General features: G+C 40.6%; 1 pseudogene; it reads left to right on the plus strand.

Annotated features, from left to right (window-relative positions):
- The first annotated feature begins 689 nt into the window (after positions 1 to 689).
- On the plus strand, positions 690 to 20,094 carry LOC123942179 (annotated as a pseudogene).
- Positions 20,095 to 21,537: the final 1,443 nt, after the last annotated feature.

Consider the following 21,537-nt stretch of genomic DNA (forward strand, 5'->3'; position numbering starts at 1 on the left):
TGAGCCACTGAAGCTCAGGCAGGGCTTACATGACCCCGTCTCTCCACCAGGGAGTCAAAACCACTTGAGAGGGACCATTTCTTCTACACAGGACTATGTTCCTTCAGTCCCTGATAATCTCCTTTCAACACGTGAAAGACGTTGTCGCCTACTTAGTAACAATAATTCTTGAGTTCCAGTTGTAAGGAAATAATTACCAAAAGGGAACTTCTACATAGAACCAAGATCCAGAGGCTTCCTATTTGCGATTGCCAAATTGATTCTGCAAATATCTCGGTTAAACGTACCATATTCATGTACAAACGTCCCGATCATCGATATTTGCTTTCAGGGAGAAAGGAGAGTGTGTGTGTGTCCAACATGCCAGGTTGTTAATTTTTTTTTTTTTTTAAATTCTGTGCCTCTTTTTTACCAAATCTTTTTTAGTATTACTAGGCCCTGAAATTCCTCCCAGCGGACTTTGTAACCAGGAGGGAATTAGTAAACCCTTGAAGGTGCCTAGGTAAAAAGGAATATGGAAGAAAATCCATATGTATTGGACTCTACTATCTACCAAGTACACTGAGTTAAATGTTTTTCTTTTGTGATCTTGTTAATCCTTGTGAGAGTCTGGCAAGATAATCCTCCATTTTACAAATGAGGGAACTGAGCTCCAGAGAGCAAATGGTCTACGATTCCACAAATGCCGGATGGTATATCTAAAGCTCCAGCTGGAATCTGTTGGTTCAAAAGCCTGTACTTCGCTGCTGCTCTCTGATGCGGCTCAAATTCAGGGGCTTTGTAAAGCATTTCCACAGAATGATTGTCCCAAGGAACAAAATTTGGATTCCAGTGCAGGACAACCTTATGCTGATATTTTAAAATCTCCACCTGTATAGTATTTTCTCTTATAAAAAGGAAACAATAAATAAGTAAAGTTTTGAGAATTTTTCAAAATTGTATAAATGCCAGCAAGTATTTCTTTTACTGAAGTGAGGATGAAGCCATTAGGTATCTCTACGCTCTATATAACCCATAGTCTGCTTCTTGCTTCATTTTTAAAGCCTTAGGGGGCCCAAGTAGTGGAAAAGGCTCCTGTTACCAAACTCAGTAGTGAGTCCCATCCGCTTTATTTTGCTGTCATTTTAGCTACCACTCATCAAACTGCACCGGTTTATATATAATCTCAACACCAAATGGATCCAAAGAAGCTGGATATTTCATGATGAAAACGACATGGACACTGTTGGATTCCAGACCCGTAATTTTTCCTTTGCTATAAAGAAATTGGGGCATGAAATTTGAGTGATCTTTAAAGATCAGATAATAACACTGAATTAGTTAGTTTCTTCATCTGACTACTACACCCAGTAAATAGTATGTATGAATATAGTCTTACTTTTAGGAAATACATGAAACCACTTGGAAGGAAAAGGATATTGATTCTGCAACTTACTCTCAAATTTTTCAGGAAAGTCGCACACGTGTATGTAACGCGCACACACACACACACACATACATAGAGATAAACCCAAAAAGGGAGAACTAAATAGCAATAAACAAAGAACAAAGAACAAGACAAAGAGAATCAGAAAATCGATACGGTAAAATATTCACCATATTTAGAGAATCTAGGTGAGTGATATGCAGAAAGTCTTTGCACTACTTTTGCAAATTTTCGGTATATCTGAAATTATTTCAAAACAAAAAGTTAATTGAGAAAAGGGAAAAAGCTCTCATGCATGAGACTCCTATCTTCAGACCAAGATTAAGATTTTTGTCTCTCCCTACAGCACCCAACCCTCTACCAGGCACGTGCAGTGTTCTTCATAATATACTGGCCGGCAGAGAGAGGGATCTAAGTGCATGTAACTTAACCCAAAGTTGAAGCCTCCAGACTAGGTTCAACTGGTAAACATGCTTAATATTTGTCCCCTTCTGTGTTCTGACATCTCAAATTCTCAGCTGATAAAAATTCTGGAGATTTTACCTGAAAAAAAAAAAATTCCACATTTGAGGGTTTCTCTTTAAAGATCAGATAATCGAGTACCACGGGGCTCCCATGAGCTGAGCAGCAGCTTCCCTCTTGAGCTCAGATGGGTACCATTTCTCCACAGGACTCACCGCTTGTTCATTTCTCCCGGACTAAGATCTCGTATGGATGGCTGTTGATCCTGCTCTTACACAATGATCTGCCTCCAAGTAGAGCCATAAGTATCCCTCACCCTCTCCTTGTCTAAAGTGAGCAACAGAAGTGAGGCTGAGAGCACTTCCCTCTTTCAGGCCCCTGTGGGCATTTGAGTTTGAGACTCTCGACTTACCCCATGGTAAGGGCCCGGACTCAGTTTTAAGGGCGGCAAGATATTTTGGCTCCAACTAAGCCCCCTCTCATCGCAGAGAATTACAGTTAATTCCCATTTTGAACAAGCTTGAGGGATCCTTCAATACATCAATATCCACTAGTGATGGAGCAGATGCTGACAAGGAAGACACTATAGGAAAGAATCATTAGATAGATTTCTTTTTTCTTTTTTTCTCCAACAGACCTGGGAGTCAAATAATAAGGTAATGGGAGACAAGGCCTGGCAGGAAGTGGAAAGACGGAAGAGGTTTACCACCTGGAATCCATGCTGAATGCTGATCCTAACAGTTTCTGTAACGAGCTTCTATTTTCTGTGGGTAAGAAAAAGAGAGAAAATACGTTTCTGAACAAGCACCCTTCTCAAATGACAGCGAACTGTGTAACAGTTAACTTTAGGCCAGACTAGTTCTGTACATGGTACACACAGTCTTTATAACAACCCTGTGAGGTAGGTTGCTATTATCATCCAATTTTATAGACAAGGAAACTAACACAGAGAAACACTAATTTGCCCATAGTCATACAAGTCAATTATGAAATTAAGACTCTATTCCCGGAGATGACTCTCTTTCTCCCTGCACTGCTTCTGTACAAATGGCTCTGATGAACTATTTACAATGAATTCTGAAGCGATTCTGTTGAGGTTCAGAGACCAAAATATCCTCATGCCCACCACCGCTAATGCTTTTAATGAATTTGCATACTGCCAGTCGCTTTCTGTTAAGAATTAAAACCATGACCTAAATGTGTGACAGTTGGTCTTAAGTAACTCTGGGCTGAGGAGGAGACATCTGGCCGACTGTTGAGGCTCCTCAGGGTATGTCTAGGATTGTGTGTCCTCACTGGCCTGGGGCCCTTTGCCTGGCTCTCTGAGGCCCAATCTTCCAGAGTAGCCCTCTGGCCATATTTCTGCAGGTTAGAGCTAGGTCTTCCCGTCTGAATCTGCTTTCAGAAATGATAAACAGTTGACTATGGATGCTTTGCAGAATTCGAAACAATCACCCAGCCAGCAGCTTGGACACACAGGTGGTCTTTCAGACGTGTAACAATCTCTACACCAACAGGTACCCAGAGCAAGCTCACTGTGTACCGTTTGCTTTGCAGGCAGCAGCTGCTCAGCAGAAATTGAATGTGCTCTTGCTTCTTTAGGAATGTCTCTCCTTTCACAGGGCAGGGCTCACCGAGCAAAAGGTCAGGAAATTAAAAGACTGCCTAGGGCCTCAGAAGCTCAACCCGCTTCGTTCGTCCCTCCTTCCTCAGAGACTCAACCCTCTGGATTCCCAAGGTCTGTTTCCTTTCGTGCCTTTTTACCACTTTGCTGATTTCCTTCACTATATTGCGCTGACTTCATGGTCACCAGGCTTCCTCTGTCCTCCCATCAACGGACACTTAAACGAGCAGATGGTGCCAATGGCCTGGCAGTAATGTGATGCCTGAGCAGGTGGGATGAGAAAGGGAGAGAAAGCAGCTTCAAGGAAAAGGACAGATTGGTTTGGTGTTCGCACCACTTAGAATCAGTAAGTGCAGAGAGAGGTTAGGGGCAACTATTTTTATAAAAAATATTTTATTTATTTATATGTGAGAGAGACAGAGAGAGAGACCATGAGCAAGGTGAGAGGGGTAGAGAGAGAGGCGGAGCAAGAAGCAGACTCCCCACTGAGCAGGGTGCCCAATACCGGGCTCGATCCCAGAACCCTAAGATCACGACCTGAGCCAAAGGCAGACGCTAACCAACTGAGCCACCAAGGTGAGAGGCATTTTTTTTTTTTTTATGTGAAAGTAAGGTCCTTTTGTTTAAAGGAAGGGATGTATATGAGAACACCGGGTTCTCGTGCTTCTATGTGGGGGTAACAATTGGTACAACTTACAAAAGGAGCTTTCTGAGATATCAAGGTCTTATTGGTCAAAATGACTTGTCTTTGAAGTTTAACCGGATGACCATTCTTTCTCTTCATTTGTCTTTTCATCCCAGACACACTCTATGCCAGGGACCTAGTAGGGACGGCAGCCAATCACCACCATGCCTGTGCTCAAAATAAACGTGTTTCAACTAGATGGAAGCCTTAAGAACCTTCTGGAAGGGCAGTGTTCACAGAGTTCACTGACATCATTTGGGATCTTTTTCAAATGTGCATTCTGATTCCGTGGGCTTGTGGTGAACCTTGAGAGTCTAACGAACTTCCAAGTAGTAACAACGTTGCTGGTCCATGAGCCACACTTAGAGCAGGGAGGTCTAATCAACCCTGTCCTGTTAACAGCTGAGTACAGGAAGCTCCAGCTACTCAGAGACATGTCCAGCTCACAAAACCAGTCAGTGACAAAGCAGGATTTGCAAACCTAGGTGCTCCGTGGCTTCAGGAGTGAGGAGGGTTTCAGTGTTTTGGTCCTTCAGTCTTCCTCTCACAAAAATGAATTGATAATAACTATACTCACCATCTGTCATCAGGGTTAGTGAGGTAAAATCATTTAGGCTACTCAAACAAAAGATTATCTTTACCAATTATCCTTTGTAGTCTGAATCCGAACCATGAAAATCATGACAATCTTCCTTTTGCCAGATGCTCAATCTATCTGCAAATTTTCATTGAAGCACAACTTGTTTGCAAAATGTAAAATTAGAAGTGACAGACAAATCTATTTTTATAAATCTTAGCCTGTCTATTTTGAGACTGTGCATTTTAAAAGAAGAATTGAGGCCAGCTGTTGAACTTGACTGAAATATCTAATGATGCTACTCTGTTTCCTTCTAATTTATGAGATATGGCCATTTTCCCCTAGTCTTAACAATAAGCACTGGGATCTAGGGCACCCGTGCTACCATTTCAGTTCTACAGAGGATGCGTTAGCCTGGTGTTTGTTAGATATAAGGCTGAGAAAGTGGTTGTGGTTGGGTAATTCATGATTTCCTAGAAACAGAGTCCCGGCTTAAATTTACTTACCGTGTGACTTTAAATAAAACACTGTACTGTCTATACTTAAGTTTTTTCATCTGTTAAATAGAGATAAAATGGCTTATTTCCTTGCTAACCCAACTATTAAATTTGAATGCCTTGTAGTTAAAAATAATGCCTTGTACTTAAACAAAAAAACAAGTATCACAACAGGAATTTTAGACTTACAAGAGCAGCCTTAACCATACATGGGACTACACTTCAATTTCTATAGGATCAATCTCTCAATCAACCAGTGTTCATTAAGCAGATCCTATATGCAAAGTAATACAATCAACTATGGTTCTGGAACTAAAACAAGTTCCAGAGCATTCCTATTTAAGATATAATTAGTATCATAAGCAAATGATGAAAACCTAAGAGACCCATGACCTACCGAGTCATTTATAATGCCAGTAGACATAAAATTTCCAATGGAATTCAACAAGAATAAAGTGGAGAGTGAGAGTAAAGTTCTGATATCTACCATACGTAGCCTGTTAACAGAACTGGAGGGATATCCACTATACATAATCTATTAACAGAACTGAAGGGCACCCAAACAGAAATCTGCTCCATCTTCCTGACTTCTTGTCACAGTCAGGAATCAAACATTCCTCTAAAGCTAAATGGCTCTCATTTTATACAATGGCTTTTCTTTTGTTTATTTATCTAAACCCTGCTAGCTGATTGCTTCAAAATACCTCTTCCTTTTTGGTCATCTGTTTCATCCTTTAGCCAATGTAGGCCTTTTTTTTTTTTTTTTTTTTAGATTTTATTTATTTTGACAGAGCGAGAGAGGGAACACAAGCAGGGGGAGTGGGAGAAACAGGCTTCCCACTGAGCAGAGAGCCTGACGCGGGGCTCAAACACAGGACACTGGAATCATGATCTGAGCCGAACCGACTGAGCCACCCAAGCGCTCTACAATGTAGGTCTTTTTTTTTTTTTTAAAGATTTTATTTATTTATTTGACACAGAGATATCACATGTAGATGGAGAGGCAGGCAGAGAGAGAGAGAGAGAGAGAGAGAGGGAAGCAGGCTCCCTGCTGAGCAGAGAGCCCGATGCGGGACTCAATCCCAGGACCCTGAGATCATGACCTGAGCCGAAGGCAGCGGCTTAACCCACTGAGCCACCCAGGCGCCCCTGTAGGTCTTTTTAAATAAGAACCCACTTCACGTCCTCCTCACCTAGCCCAAAGCTCCCTGACCTGACCTCTAAACAGGTATATAAAACTTAGGTAAACTGCAGTTTTCCAATCAGAAAATCTAGTTTCCTTCCAGCCTTCCATGATGAAAATAGGTGGCAAAATTGGGAGGAGACTAACAAAAAGCACATTAAATGTGCATGCCAACTTAAAACTGCTAAAATGTGCCTCTCAAGGAAATAAGGCATATTTAGTTCTTACACCAACCCATGTGGAAGGCAGTCATTCTTCCTTCTATTCTAGAAATAATGTAACATCTAATGCACAGATGGCCTGAGGTCTTGCAGTCTGAACCCCAACTTTGCCCACATTTGCTGATCTTCCTGAGGTATCGCACTGACAGTAGCTCTAAGTCCATTGTTTAACTCTCTTTCCTGAGTTCTTGTTCTCCATCTCTTCCTTCCTATCTTCTTCTTTATCTTCCTGAGATTAAGAAGAGACTTTATGATTCACCTTACCATCCTTCCTGCTGGTCTCAGCCTCAAGGTTTAGATGGGGCTAAGGTCCTTTCTAGATTTAGCATCATAAAGCCCTGAATCTGTTGGGAGCAGGGGATTTATTTAAAGATACTTTAGGCTCTGAGATGTCTCTCAAAAACAGGTGATAGTTAACTGCATCATTTTCTTTCCTGCATTCTTTCCTATAAAATCCTACTCAAAATTTTTCACTGTATTTGAATATATTCCAAAATCCTCAGTCTCTTCTTGTCCATGCAAAGAACTTCAATCTAACTTTTCATTATTTTTCTTAGCTCCTTTATAGATGCAGAATTACAAAGCATATCATCTAGTGAAGCCCTGAACAGTCTCACTCATTATCATACTACCTCTTCCCCATCCAAGCTAGCAAACAACCTGAATATAGTAAGTAATCAATTACTGTTGTTTAAAGAATTGGTAAATATACAATACAAGAGGATTAGATTTCATATAAAATGAGTTCACTGTCAGTATTTATATTACATTTATCATTTGGACATAAAGCAGTGGTTCCTATAACTAGGGGTGTTTTTGTGCACATGCGTGCACACACACACACACACACACACACACACCAAGGACATTGGGTACTTTTTGTTCCTCACAATTAGGGGAAGGTTGTTATTGGCATCTAATCAGTAGAGGATGGGATACTTCTGAACATCCCAAGAACAGCCACCACACACACACAGACACAAAGCAAAAAACTATCCAGTGCAAAAAAAAAAAAAAAAAAAAAAAAATCAACAATGCAAAATCAAGAATCCTAATATAAAGATACTGAAGGAAAGAGATCCTAGAAAGACTTCAGGAGCCTTGACTTCAATCCTGAAAGTGTGTGTCCTCTGCTTAGTACTCAAGCTCACTGCACTGAGCCCCAGAGCTACAGCCTGATGCTCTCCAGACAGCACAGGCACCCTCTATGCCCCCAGTCATCTTACAATCAGAAAGTGACAGATGTAACAGATTGTGTTATGAGCCCGTGAGATAAGATGCCTGCCACAACTGCCACCTCTTCTGAGGCTGTATAGTACATTCAGAAGAGAGCGTTCTATGACAAAGCTGAGGTGGAATCCCTTTCTTCGGCCGAAGAGACTTGAGCAAATCACCGAAATTTTCTGAGCCACGGTTTCAATAAAATGGCGATAACTCCAAGATTCCATGGAGAGTGAAAAATAAAATTATAAAGTGCCTGGCACATAGTGCATATTTGAAAACAAAAATAAGGCAGCTAATGTCACTGCATACGACTCTGATTTTAAAACATTCACACTGTTTTAGACACATTGGTACTTGTATTCACACCACAATAAGGACTAGCTCTCTAAAAATGTATATAGATTTAGTTCAACTCACTGTAGTTGATTTTATTATTCAAAGTACTTAGCACCACTCCTCGAGGGAGGATTATACATCCCACCTCACTGATGTCATAGGAAATCAAGTGGTGTGTAAGTGCAAAGGATGAAAACCACTTCCAAGGTTCTGCCATATTGTATCCTCACAAGGACAGGCCATGTCTCAGAGAGACACTGTTCCTCCCACTTAAGATTTGTAATGAAGTCAATCAAAGCCATAGTCAATCCACAAGACCTACACTGAGAGCAAGAAATAAACCTTTGGTAAATATCTGAGCTTGAGGGATTTTTCTTTACCATAATGTTAATTTGGCTAGGTTGAATGGAACTGCCACCAACTGCTCAACCAGGAATATAAAACTCCCTTCTAGCCTAGAAAATCCGGTATCACGTAGGTGACAGTCCACTGAGAGACTAAATGCTAAATGCTAAAAAGAACAAGATGTAAAGTCTTGTCAGACTACAGTGAACTGAAGCTCCATGGACTGGAATAGAAAGAAGTTCTTGGTACTGAAAGGTTGACTATTAAAGCCAGAATTTGAACAGGGCGTGCGACCTGTCCATTTTTTTGCTCAAAAATTTGCTCTTCCACCTTCTCCAAACTTAGCCTGGCCTTTGGCAAGTCCTTGTGAATCTTACACGGGCCTCATATTACAGAGTGATTCAAAAAGTTGCCAATGACCGAATTCAATTCACTCTACAGAACCACATGTGTATCATGTGTCTGCTTCCAACTATCTGTTAATACAAAATTCTCTCAACAACCTGATTATTAGATGTTCCTCCAAACTTCACCTATTTCTACAAAGGCTATAACTGGTTAATAACTTCTTTTAAGGACTCCTGATTGCTTCTCAGAAAATGTCCTGACATGATGAGCAGGTCCACAACATGGTGAGAAAAAAAATAAGTTTGTAGATGCCCTTTTTCCCTACTCTATTGAAAAAAAAAAGAAAGAAAAAATCATTTTCCTCTCTGCCAACTGATTATGCAGCCACGTTGTTTGAAAGCTTGCATAATTTACATTAGCATGCTTAAGATCTCAGGTGACTATGCCTTTGAGGCCAGCATGCTAACCCCAGTGGGCCGATTTGATATTCTTCCCAATATCTGACCCTTTTTTCCTTGTTAATTACAGGCAGACTTCCGTGGTCTGGCCCTAGATCTGCACCTGTTTCCCATCTTTGAGCAGCTGCTAATTAGGTTGAAAATAGTGGGGCTGGGCAGTGCAGGCCACACATGCCTCATCAGGCTATTGATCAGGCTGGCATACCACACGGGCAGTAATGGAGTCTGTTCAACCCAATTCCAAAATAAAAGCCATTCCTGGAGTTGCATGTTTGAATCCAAGCATACTCCAGGCCCTACACCAAATATAAAACATGCAAAGAGACACTTAAGTTTCAAAATAAATTTTTTTCTTTGAAATGCCAAGTATGACCTTAACTGCTTACTATTTACTTCTCATTCGATTCTTTTATTTTGGAGTGAAAAACAAACAAACAAAAAACCCTTCTTTTAAGGACAAGATATGTGTATTTATATGGAAATAATTTAAATGGTATATTATATGGATACATTTATATGTGTCCATATACAATTTACATGTATCCATATACAATTACATGTTTATCAACTATCCAAGCAAAATCCATATTCTGCATTCTCATTCGGCCTTGTGCATAACACAGTTTATGTAGCGTTTTGACCTTCATTGTGATTTATGCTCCGGGTCACTCTGAACACATAAAACTCATCAAAGGTGATGCTACAGCTATCTGTGGGTAGTTTGGGAAACAGGTAGGGGTAGTTTGAGATAGTCACAATGATTATGGGAGGCTACTGGCAGCAAGTGGGTACAATGTGTTTACACAAAGATAATTTGTCCAGCATCTCTTACAAACCACAGATAATGGACCAGTTTAATCATTTTACAAATATCTGTACCTAGAACCTAATTCCATTTCTTTCATAAACATAAAACTTTTGCAACTTTAATAACTGGATTTTAATATCTTAAATTTGCCAAGAATGCAAATCCAGGGAAGATTAGACTTTCTCTGGTTTGAAATTCTTCTAGAGTTATTCAGTGTTTTGAAGACCACATCACTAGTCTGATATGTCAGTCACCAATAAATCACATCACTACATTTCTCTCTTTGTAGCTTCTGTATTCATGATTTTATGTACAGCTACAGCATTTGATGACCTCACTGTACCATCTAGGGCAGTGGAGCCTAAGCCTTCATATACTGAAACATTATTTTTATATAATTTTTCTTAGATACTACAGTTAGACCATCATACTGATTTATAATTACATGTAGAGTTAATTTATATCATCTATGATTTTCATTCAAGGACAGCAAAGAGTGCTCGCTTCGGCAGCACATATACTAAAAAAAAAAGGACAGCAAAGAGAAGATAATAAAACATTTATTATGAAAAAGAGAGGTTAGGTTTGACAGATCAAGAGTCACTGTTCTCAGGTAATAGACCTGGGTACAATTTCCAGATGAAATATGCCTTTGGCATTGACTTTGTCTCTTTGGTGCCGGGTATATGATAGTCAATGATTTGTTTCTGAAAGTTGTGTTTCTTTTTTTTTAATTATGTTTCTTATTTCTCCTCCTGAGATTATCACACATTCTACTCTGTCTATGACCCAAGCACATTGCCCAGCAGAGCTGCCCCAACATAGCCATCCAATGGTTTAAATGTTGAGAAGCCTCAGATATCCCAGAAATGAGTCACAGTGTCTTTTTACCTTGGGATAAACCTCATGCTCACTCTATGTAAACATTTAGAGGCTAGTGAAATGGAATATTCATCTAAAGTTTATCTATTACTCTTGACCCTTCCTGAGTTCTCCTAGCATATGACTCTAAATGATTAGTTCTTCACTTTGTTCTTCCGAGCAAGAAAGGGACTTTATAGAAAGTCATGACATTCACCCTCTTTTGCTCCACTTCCTATGTCTTCACAGTTGAGAAACTGTAAAATTAGACACACGGAATTTTCTTTCTTTTTTTAAAGATTTTATTTATCTATTTGAGAGAGATTATGAGACAGAACAGAGAGCATAATGGGGGCAGAGTGCACAAGCAGAAAGGTGGGGGGTGGGAGGGAGCAGAGGGAAAAGGAGAAGCAGACTGCCCCCTTACACGGGGTTCGATCCCAGGGCCCGGACCCAGAGATCAAGAACTGAGCTGAAGGCAGATGCTTAACCAGCCTGGCCAGGTTCCCTGACACAGGAAATTCTTTCAAGTAGAGTACATCAGCTTTCAAAGTTCCTGGGCTTGGGTTATATATTCAAAGATACATGTTGACTCCATCTCTCTCCTGCAAACTGAATATAGCTTAATTCGATTAAATTTCCTATAAAAGCACTCCCATTAATAATCTCAATCACAGTATTAAGAAGACATCCTTAATAATTCTCCTTTCATATTCAGAATTTTGAATGATCTGATAATTATGAACATGATATGTTTGAATTAGTAGATAAACTACCTCAAGTTATTAAAGATGAAAGTTACATATGGCCCCATGAAGTACCAATAAAAGGTTATTTCTTCACTAAATTAGCTAACATATTAGGAAACACAGGGAAATGCAACTCAACATCGTCACAAAGATCCAGCTTATCTGCTCTGCCTTCGGAGTGGGAGCCTTCTCATTGGTTCTATATAGTGATTCCCCCAAGAACCTTCAGGTTCTCCCTCTTCCCAAAGCAAAATGAATGCACCAATTCTGACCCTCATGTCTTCCTACTATACCATCAAGAGAAAGGCTTAGAAAGTCACCTCACCAGAGCCCTCAGGAGAGAGAGGAGGACTTCCTTTTGAAGCCTCTTCATCTAACTCTTGGATTATGTGCCCACACCTGAACTGCTTGTTCATTGTAGTCCCAGCTCTACTTGATGGGCTCTGATGATTGTGTTATTCCAATCAGGACACATCCTTACAGCAAGATGTGGTTTATTACCATACATCTTACTGTCGAGAGTAAAATAAAGGGCGGTTTCCCAAAGGAAATTTTTACCAAAAAAGGTTGTTTGGATGCTGACTGGCAAAACCAACAGACGTTCATTGCAAGACCTTCCCCTAATTGGATTGATGATTGTTTTTGTTTCATGTTTTAATAAAACTTTGAAAACATCAAAAAAGTACATAAACTACTCTGTAAAACAAAAACACATTTCTACGTTTCAAATAAAAACAAGCTCAAATTCTTTTTGCAATTTAAATGCATATCAAATTCAAAGCATTTCTCCATGTTTGACTTATTAGCAGAAGATAAATAATGGTGATTTGTGAGAGTTTTCTTCTGTAAATATATTGGAATGAATTATTTTTGTGTACCACATTCCACATTTTTTGCCTATTTTTGAAATTTCCCAATAAAATCAAATCATATTGAATACTTCAGAGTATCTCTTTAGATTTGAAAGAAAATTCTTGTTGCAAAGCTACATTTGGAAAAAGGCAAATGTTCTGGAATAATTAAAAATTTGCATACTCTATTCTGTGAAATGTGTAAGCCTAGTGATTCACAAACCTGTACTCCTGGGGTAAATAATACATTATATGTTAATTTTAAAACTTGCATACTCTAAATATCAACAAATTCTGAAAATTCAAGCTTATAAAATTTATTAAGACTGGCATGCATGGGTGGCTCCGTCGGTTGAGTTATTTCAGCTCAAGTCATGATCTCATAGGTTCTAAGATCAAGCCCCATGTTGGGCTCTACACTAAGCAGATTTTCTCCCTCTGCCCCTTCCCCCACTGGTGGTTGAGTGCATGCTCTCTCTCTCTAATAAATAAATAAATAAATCTTTAAAAAAAAAAAACTATTACTTATCATTTTCTGTAGGGACAAGTGGGTTTTCCAAATCTGTGGTTGAATTTCTTCTCACTATCACTCTTCTAGTTCTTGAATTTATAATAGGCACAGAGAATATAGTCATGAATACTAGCAATCTCTTCCAGTGGTCTCAGTTTCGTGCCATTGTCTTCACTGCCCATAACTTAGGCTCTGTTTGGGAGACACAGCTCCAGATCTTGACTCTAATCACGGAAATGCCCCCATGCCTATCAACTCACACCAACTACGTTTATGGGGAAGAGGTATCCTATAACTTCATAGCTTTGGAGTCCCCAATGCAGCCTGGTTAAATCACCTGTTAGGCTAGCTAATGGCACCACTATCTACTTAGTTACCTATGACAGAAACTATGTGAGTTTCTTATGTGCCTTCTACTTCTTCATCCTGGATATGTGTTCAGTCTTCAAGTCTTTACTTTATGTCTCTTACGTCTCCGTTTCTGCTACACACTTGGTACAGAGCCTCCTAACTAGTCCTCCTGCAGACAGGTTTCATTTCTAGCATTATCACTACACAATACCTTACATATTTTGTCTATAGTTAAGTCTGTAAAGTACGAATTTGAGTATAATAATCCACCCTGTTAATCCCTTCCAGAGCAGGACAAAGCTGGAGGATAAGGCTCAACAGCCCCTGATCATTTTCACTTCCCACCAGCCCTGATCCCTTTCCCTCTCCAAGGAGAAAAACATTTCAAATTGTAGTGTTTTAGAACTACATACAGGTTCTCTCAGAAAGCCCCTGTTATACCTTTTGGTCTTTGTTGTTTCTTCTTCTGCAGTGCCCTCAACCTTACCATCTTACCCCTCCTTCATTACACGGCTCAAGGTGACCAAATAGGTAAAGCTTTCCTTGACTCTTCCAGGCAGATTCCAGAAATTTTTCTTTGTATATTTTCATGTTACATCAGTTATGAGTTTGTGTCGTAGTTCTTACTTTGCTTTTTTTTAAATTAAGCGATACACTTGGAGGTAAATCCTGTCTTTTTCTCTCTTTCTTCTTTAACATATTTTCAGAACACAGCCCTGTGAGTACAAAGGAGACACTTCATTTAAAAATGGCTGGGGTGGAACAATGGATGGAAAGTTGGGTGTGGCACCAAGTACATATTCTTCTACCTAAATTACTCTGTAAGTCATCCCATATGCTATGCTCATCTCAACCACCTCATCTTGTCTTTACCTTTCCCCATCAACCTCCATGCAGTCAGGAAAGCCACAACGGACCTTGTTAAGAACCTACGTTACTTCATGTTAATTAGCTTTATGTTATGGCTTATGATTTCTACTTTATGTTTGGGCTTGTAGTGTTCTTCCAGGCTACAGTGCCCGCTGTCCCTAGCTGTGCCCCCACATTTGAAATAACAATGGTATTCAAGCCCCAAATGAAGCCCCATACCTCTTGTATGAAGTCCACTACCAGCCACCAAATCCTCTGCAGTGGTTTTCATTTCAGAAGTGGCCTGAAAGGCAGTGCCTGGGTGGCTCAGTGGGTTAAAGCTTCTGCCTTCGGCTCAGGTCATGATCCCAGGGTCCTGGGTTCCAGCCCCCGAATCGGGCTTTCTGCTCAGCGGGAGCCTGCTTCCCCCTCTCTCTCTGCCTGCCTCTCTGCCTACTTGTGATCTCTGTCTGTCAAATAAATAAACAAAATCTTAAAAAAAAAAAAAAAAGAAGTGGCCCGAAAGAACAAATCAATGATATCAATAGTTAAATTATACAAGTAAGAGAAATCTTAAGTCAAGATTTCTTTTTATTTCTTCCCGATGCAGGTTAGTTTGTTGCAATAATATTGTCCTTCTTCTTTAATACCGCCTAACTATCTGCATGGCTCTACTGTACCATAATGACCATTTTATGCATCTATTTCTTTCCCTTCCTGCACAAACCCTAAACTGGGAGCCCCCAGAAATCGGGAACTATGCTTCTTTGTATTGACAGGGTGTTACACGATACCTAATACATAGTAAATTAATCAAGTCTCTAACAAAATGAATGAATGCACTCACCACTCTGTATAAGGCATAATAGTTTGTTAAGCAGGAATTGTTTTGTATTGTTCACAAATACTTAGCAAAGAGTCTGTCATACAGTGAGCTGAATGGATAATTGTGGAGTGACTGGGAAAATTACATATATCCAGGAGTAGCTAGCCATACTGTTTACCATGTTTTTGTGGCCTCTGGGCTTACCACATTCATTGGGAAAGTAGAATTAAATTAATACTAATATTACTACTTACAGCTTCCACATACATATACACACATACATAGAGACGGCTCACGAAACAGCGCGCACAGACAGATTCACCCTAGGAGAGTAACAAAGCCCAATCATGCACACATTTGACGACTACAAATTTAACTTTGCATGCTTGGCAGAATAGAACACAATTTAGTAAGCGCAGCGACTCCACCTGCCATTCCAAAAGAAATAAGCCCTCCTTCAGTCTCGGCCCCCATATTCCTGAGCTGTGATAGATATCTTGCCTTGTTAAAAAGGATGCTTGTCTTTAAAGTTATTTACGTGTCATACAGCACGGTCCTTAAGGGCAAACCACTGCTTCATCCGAGCCTCAGTCAGAACTGGAGTTTCAATATTGGAGGAAAAGATAATACATGCTATACTGGTTTCCAGTGTGGCGCCTTCTTAGGAGATTTTCATGGGTAAGCAAGAAGCAGTTTTTGTCTGAACACTGCAGAATACGTTATTCCATCGTAGACAGTAAGAAACAGAGGGCTCCAAGGACAGAACTGCAAGACGCATTGAGAAAGAGAAGTCATCAGAGACAGGAAAAATAGCTAGAGGATTATGAGGAGAATCAACAAACATTGGTGTCATAAAAGTCAAAACGTGGAGAATTTCTTTTTTTTAAATATTTTCTTTATTTGACAGAGAGAAATCACAACTAGGCAGAGAGGCAGGCAGAGAGAGAGGAGGAAGCAGGCTCCCTGCAGAGCAGAGAGCCCGATGCGGGGCTCGATCCCAGGACCCTGGGATCATGACCTGAGCCGAAGGCAGAGGCTTTAACCCACTGAGCCACCCAGGCACCCCCAAAGTGGAGAATTTCTAAGGAAAAAAATGATTAATGACTTTCAAATTCAGCAGAGATCTAGTGAGTATATAAGATCACCAAATCTTATTCAAAGCAAAGTTCTGATTAGCCTTGTTAATGGTAGTAGAAGTAAAACCTCAGAGTATTTTTGTTCTTCAAGTATGGAAACATGAGACTTAAAAAATATATACACACACATATATATTATGATATATATAATATTAAAATGTAATATATGTGAAATAAAGAGTATGTCCATGAATATCCTACTTTGACAATTAATAAAAGTAGAATAATTTCTGTCTGGGGGGGGGGCAGGAGAAAAGAACACCCTGTTTGAATTTCTGAAGCCAGGAATGAGATCAGCCCAAAGAGACATAATGCACTTTCAGGGATATATGGAAGAAAACTGACATGAGGCAAGTTGAGAGCTGGAAAATAAAATTATAATCACAAACAGCAGCTGTGCCCCAACACCTAAATTGGTACTGAGAAAAGGTCTGGAGAATTTATGGTGAAAGGGAACCTAGAACTTAGGGGGTTGGGAGTAAAAATGTCTTTTTTAAATATTTCTGGACAGTCCTGCCTGGAACCTAGAAAATTAGTTAGGATTGCTTAAAAGTTAAGTCCAGATCAGACCAGGAGGCAACATCCTTATAAAGAATTTTCCCAGCCATTAGAAGTCACTCTTGGGGGTACCTGGGTGCTCAGTGGGTTAAGCCTCTGCCTTCAGCTCAGGTCATGATCTCAGGGTCCTGGGATGGAGCCCCGCATCGGGCTCTCTGCTCAGCAAGGCATCTGCCTCCTCCTCTCTCTCTGACTTTCTCTCTGCCTACTTGTGATCTGTCTGTCAAATAAATAAATAAAATCTAAAAAAAAAAAAAAGAAGAAGACGTTACTCTTGGAAATACTGGACTCACAGGAACAAAGAAACAAGAAGAAAAAAAGTAAAGGAGAAAGTTGAACTCAAACAGTGTTGCTTTCTTAATCTCAGTCTTGAGGAAACCCGTGCCTAAGTTGAAAGTGCCCTGAAGGCAGCTTTAACTTACCTGACCAGTCCTCACCCCAGGGACTGCCTCGGGTCCTGCTGACCTAGGCAACCGTTTGAGGGTCAACCTTCCATGCAACTCAAAAGTTCTTGAAGAAGCTCTCCTGTGTGTTAAAGTGGACAGCATTGTTTTCCTCTCTCTCAGCTTGCTTTTCTCTCAGAGTTGTTTGTTCTTTAATGGCTATGACTTGGTTTGTGCTGCTGGCAAAAGTAGTTCCTCAAGAGGGTGAATTAGGGCAAGACTATGGTACTCAGTACTTCCCTCTGGGGCAGGAACAGGTGCCTCTCTGTCATTTTCATGGTGATACTTCACAAGACTCTAGCTTTACAAGTTGTCAAACTGACCCTGTATGTTCACTGAAATAAGAATTCCAATTAATAGGACAGTTGCTATTTTTTCAAGAGCCAATGTTATTGAGGATGTTGGGATAAGTTTGGTTGGCTGGTTAGCAGAGAAATAGAATGCAAGGGGAACAGGAAAAAAAGGATTCAGATAAGAAAATCTGCGTGGGAGAGTCTGTTTAGAAATCCCAACTCCTGAAATACAGACAGACCCCCACCCTCGCACATTTCCATAATACTAGGCATTGTGGGGGCGCCTGGGTGGCTCAGTGGTTTAAGTCTCTGCCTTCGGCTCAGGTCATGATCTCAGGGTCCTGGGATCGAGCCCCGCATCAGGCCCTCTGCTCAGTGGGGAGCCTGTTTCTCCTTCTCTATCTGCCTGCCCCTCTGCCTACTTGTGACCTCTCTCTCTGTCAAATAAATAAATAAAATATTTTTAAAAAATACTAGGCATTGTGCCATGAATTATTTCCTTAATACGTACTGGAGGAAGAGGCAACATTTATATGCCTAACACAGTAATAGAAACTCTTGGTGGAGGGAGCTGTAAGAATCCAGAAACAGGATATAGGGACACAAAATCTTTAAAATGTAGACATTATATAAAAGGTAAATTCCATGATGCAATCCACTTCAGTTCAGCTGGAAAAACAACACAGCTTACTAGAATAGCTAGGGTTCATTTTCCGCGTGCATCCATTATCTGGACTCTGTTCTGAGGGAACAACAGGTCAGTGGCCCCAGTCCCTGAGCCAGAGCTCCGAAGCCACCTGGGGCCAGTGGTCCCTGTGGAAGGGGGCAGGGCGGCAAGGGCTGGGCAGCAGGCCAGCCTGCACACTCACCAAGGGGCTGGCCTGTCACCCCGCCATGTGCTCTAAGACAGCAAATTCTGTGTTCATCAGAAGATCTCTGCTGTTGCACCAAGAGCATGTGCATCTTCAGTGGGACTTGGAATCCCTGGGAATTGCCTTTGTGAGATGCTAGCCATAATTTGTTTAAATTCCATCTCTTAGTTTTCCATGGGAACATCAAGAGACCATGAACAACTTTAGTTAATACAGAATTTGACTGCCATTTCCTCTGTGAAAGCTTTACTGCCAAGGACAGCCTGGACCAAAAAAATTAAAGAAGTTTCATCTTCTGACGATAAGGATGCCTTCTATGTTGCAGACCTGGGAGACATTCCAAAGAAACATCTGAGATGGTTAAAAGCTCTTCCTAAGGTCACCTGCTTTGATGCAGTCAAATGCAGGGATAACTGAACCACAGTGAAGACCCTAGCTGCCACTGGGACAGGATTTGACTTTACCAGCAAGACTGAAATGTAATTGGTACTGAGTCTCCAGGTGCCTCCAGAGAGGATTACCTGTGCAAATCCAAACAAGTGTCCCAAATTACACTGTCAGTAATGAAGTCCAGAGGATAACTTTTGATTGTGAAGTCCAATTGATCAAAGTTTCCAGGGCACATCCAAAGACAAGGTTGGTTTTGCAGATCGCCACTGATGATTTCAAAGTAGTCAGTTGTCTCGGTGTTAAATTTGATGCCACATTCAAAACCAGAGGGTACCTTTTGGGACAAAAGAGCTACATATTGATATCGGTGTCAGCTTCCATGTAGGAAGTGGCTGTACTGAGACCTCTGTGCATACTATCCCTGATACCAGCTCTGTCTTTGACATGGGCGCTGAGCTGGGTTTCAACATGGTACCTGCTTGATATCAAATGTGACTTTCTTGGATCTGAAGATGTAAAGCTTAAATTTAAAGAGATCACCAGTGTTCTCAACCTAGCACTGGACGAGTGTTTTCCAGCAGGCTTAGGAGTGAGAATCATAGCTGAGTGCAGCAGATAATTTGTTGCATCAGCTTTCATGCTTGCAGTTAATACCATTGCCAAAAAAAAAAAAAAAGAAAGAAAAGAAAACAACTTATACTAAAGGAACAGACAGACTCTGATGATGAAGATGAGTTGAATGAACAAACCTTTAGGTATTACGTGAATGATGGAGTATATGAATCTTTTAATTGCATTATTTATGGTCATGTACACATAAAGCCCTTCATGCAGAAGAGACCCAAACCAGCTTATAAGAATTATTCAATCAGCTTTGGGGACCAACATGTGACAGTCTTAATTGCATCATTGAGTGTTGTGACTTGCCCTAGATGTATATGGGCGATTGGACGCTCCTTGAAAACATGCGTGCTTACACTGTTCCTGCTGTTTCTACTTTCAAAGGGTTCCAGAGGCCGATGATCTACTATGTGACTTCGGGGCCAACATGGCAACTGATGCAGCAGATCCAGAAACATGAGTTCCTGCTGGAAGGAGAGGAGCAGGATGTCAGCACTCAGCCTGTGTCCCATGCTTCCACTGGGAGAGCAGGATGAAGTGGGATGAAGTGTCCCCTGCTGCCTATGCTTCAGCTAGCATTACCGTGTAATATCTGTCAATTTCGAGTTTAGCTTGAATTACGGGATTTGGGGGGGACTGTTTCACAAGTAGTGCTAGTTTTTTTGAAATGTCTTTGTAGGCAGGGTTGGCACAGATGCAACAATATGGAACACTAGAAGATGGAGCCACTTATCTGTGTTCCTATGAGAACTACATGAATACTTGTTTTATATGGATTTTTATTCACTTTTCAAACATGCTACCAAAGAGTGTCCTCAGCTCTTAGACTTACTTCTCTGCTACCAACATCTTTCCATTGTCATTTTCATCATCTTGCTTTTCTTGTTTGCGTTCCCTCTCATTTTCCCTTCTTCTGGCCACCTGTTTGGATTACATAGAAAACATTACAATTTAGGTCTTGGCTTTAGGCTTGGCCCTAGTATCAGGAATATATATATATATTTGCAAATATTTAGAATATTTATTTTTTTAAAGATTTTACTTATTGGGGCGCCTGGATGGCTCAGTGTGTTAAAGCCTCTGCCTTCGGCTCAGGTCATGGTCCCAGGGTCCTGGGATCGAGCCCCGCATCAGGCTCTCTGCTCAGCAGGGAGCCTGCTTCCTCCTCTCTCTCTGCCTGCCTCTCTGCCTACTTGTGATCTGTCTGTCAAATAAATAAATAAAATTTAAAATATATATATATATATATATATATTTTACTTATTTATTTGACAGAGAGAGAGAGAGATCACAAGTACACAGAAGCAGGCAGATCGAGAGGGGGAAGCAAGCTCCCTGTCAAGCAGAGAGCCCGAGGCGGGGCTCGATCCCAGGACCCTGAGATCATGACCTGAGTTGAAGGCAGAGGCTCAATCCACTGAGCCACCCAGGCGCCCCTGGAATATTTATTTGAAACAAATAAAAAATTAATACCTTTGGTCAACTTAAATGAAAATTAGCAAAGAAGGAAAAGATAACGTAGATGACAAAACAGGTGGGGTTTTTCCTTAAATGACTTGAAAGAAACACAAGCAAGCCATTTATATTTGCATACTGTTAAAAGCTGGCTCTTTGTTGTTTTAGTAACAGTCATGTACACACATGGTAAAAATAAAATCATGCAGCACAGATGATTTTCCAACACTTAGAGAATTAGTGCTAAGTCAGAATGTGTAAGCAGGGTCTAAGAGAAGCAATGTCACCTAATTCTGCATGCCAGACTTTATCCCAACAGAGACCTCAATCCCTTTAAGAATTATTTCCTGTACAAGATTCAGTAAATGAGGGGCGCCTGGGTGGCTCAGTGGGTTAAGCCACTGCCTTCGGCTCGGGTCATGATCTCGGGATCCTGGGATTGAGTCCCACATCGGGCTCTCTGCTCAGCGGGGAGCCTGCTTCCCTCTCTCTCTCTCTGCCTGCCTCTCTATCTACTTGTGATCTCTCTCTGTCAAATAAATAAATAAAATCTTTAAAAAAAAAAAAAAGATTCAGT

This window comes from Meles meles, chromosome 5 (assembly GCF_922984935.1).
Source record: "Meles meles chromosome 5, mMelMel3.1 paternal haplotype, whole genome shotgun sequence".
NCBI lineage: Eukaryota > Metazoa > Chordata > Mammalia > Carnivora > Mustelidae > Meles > Meles meles.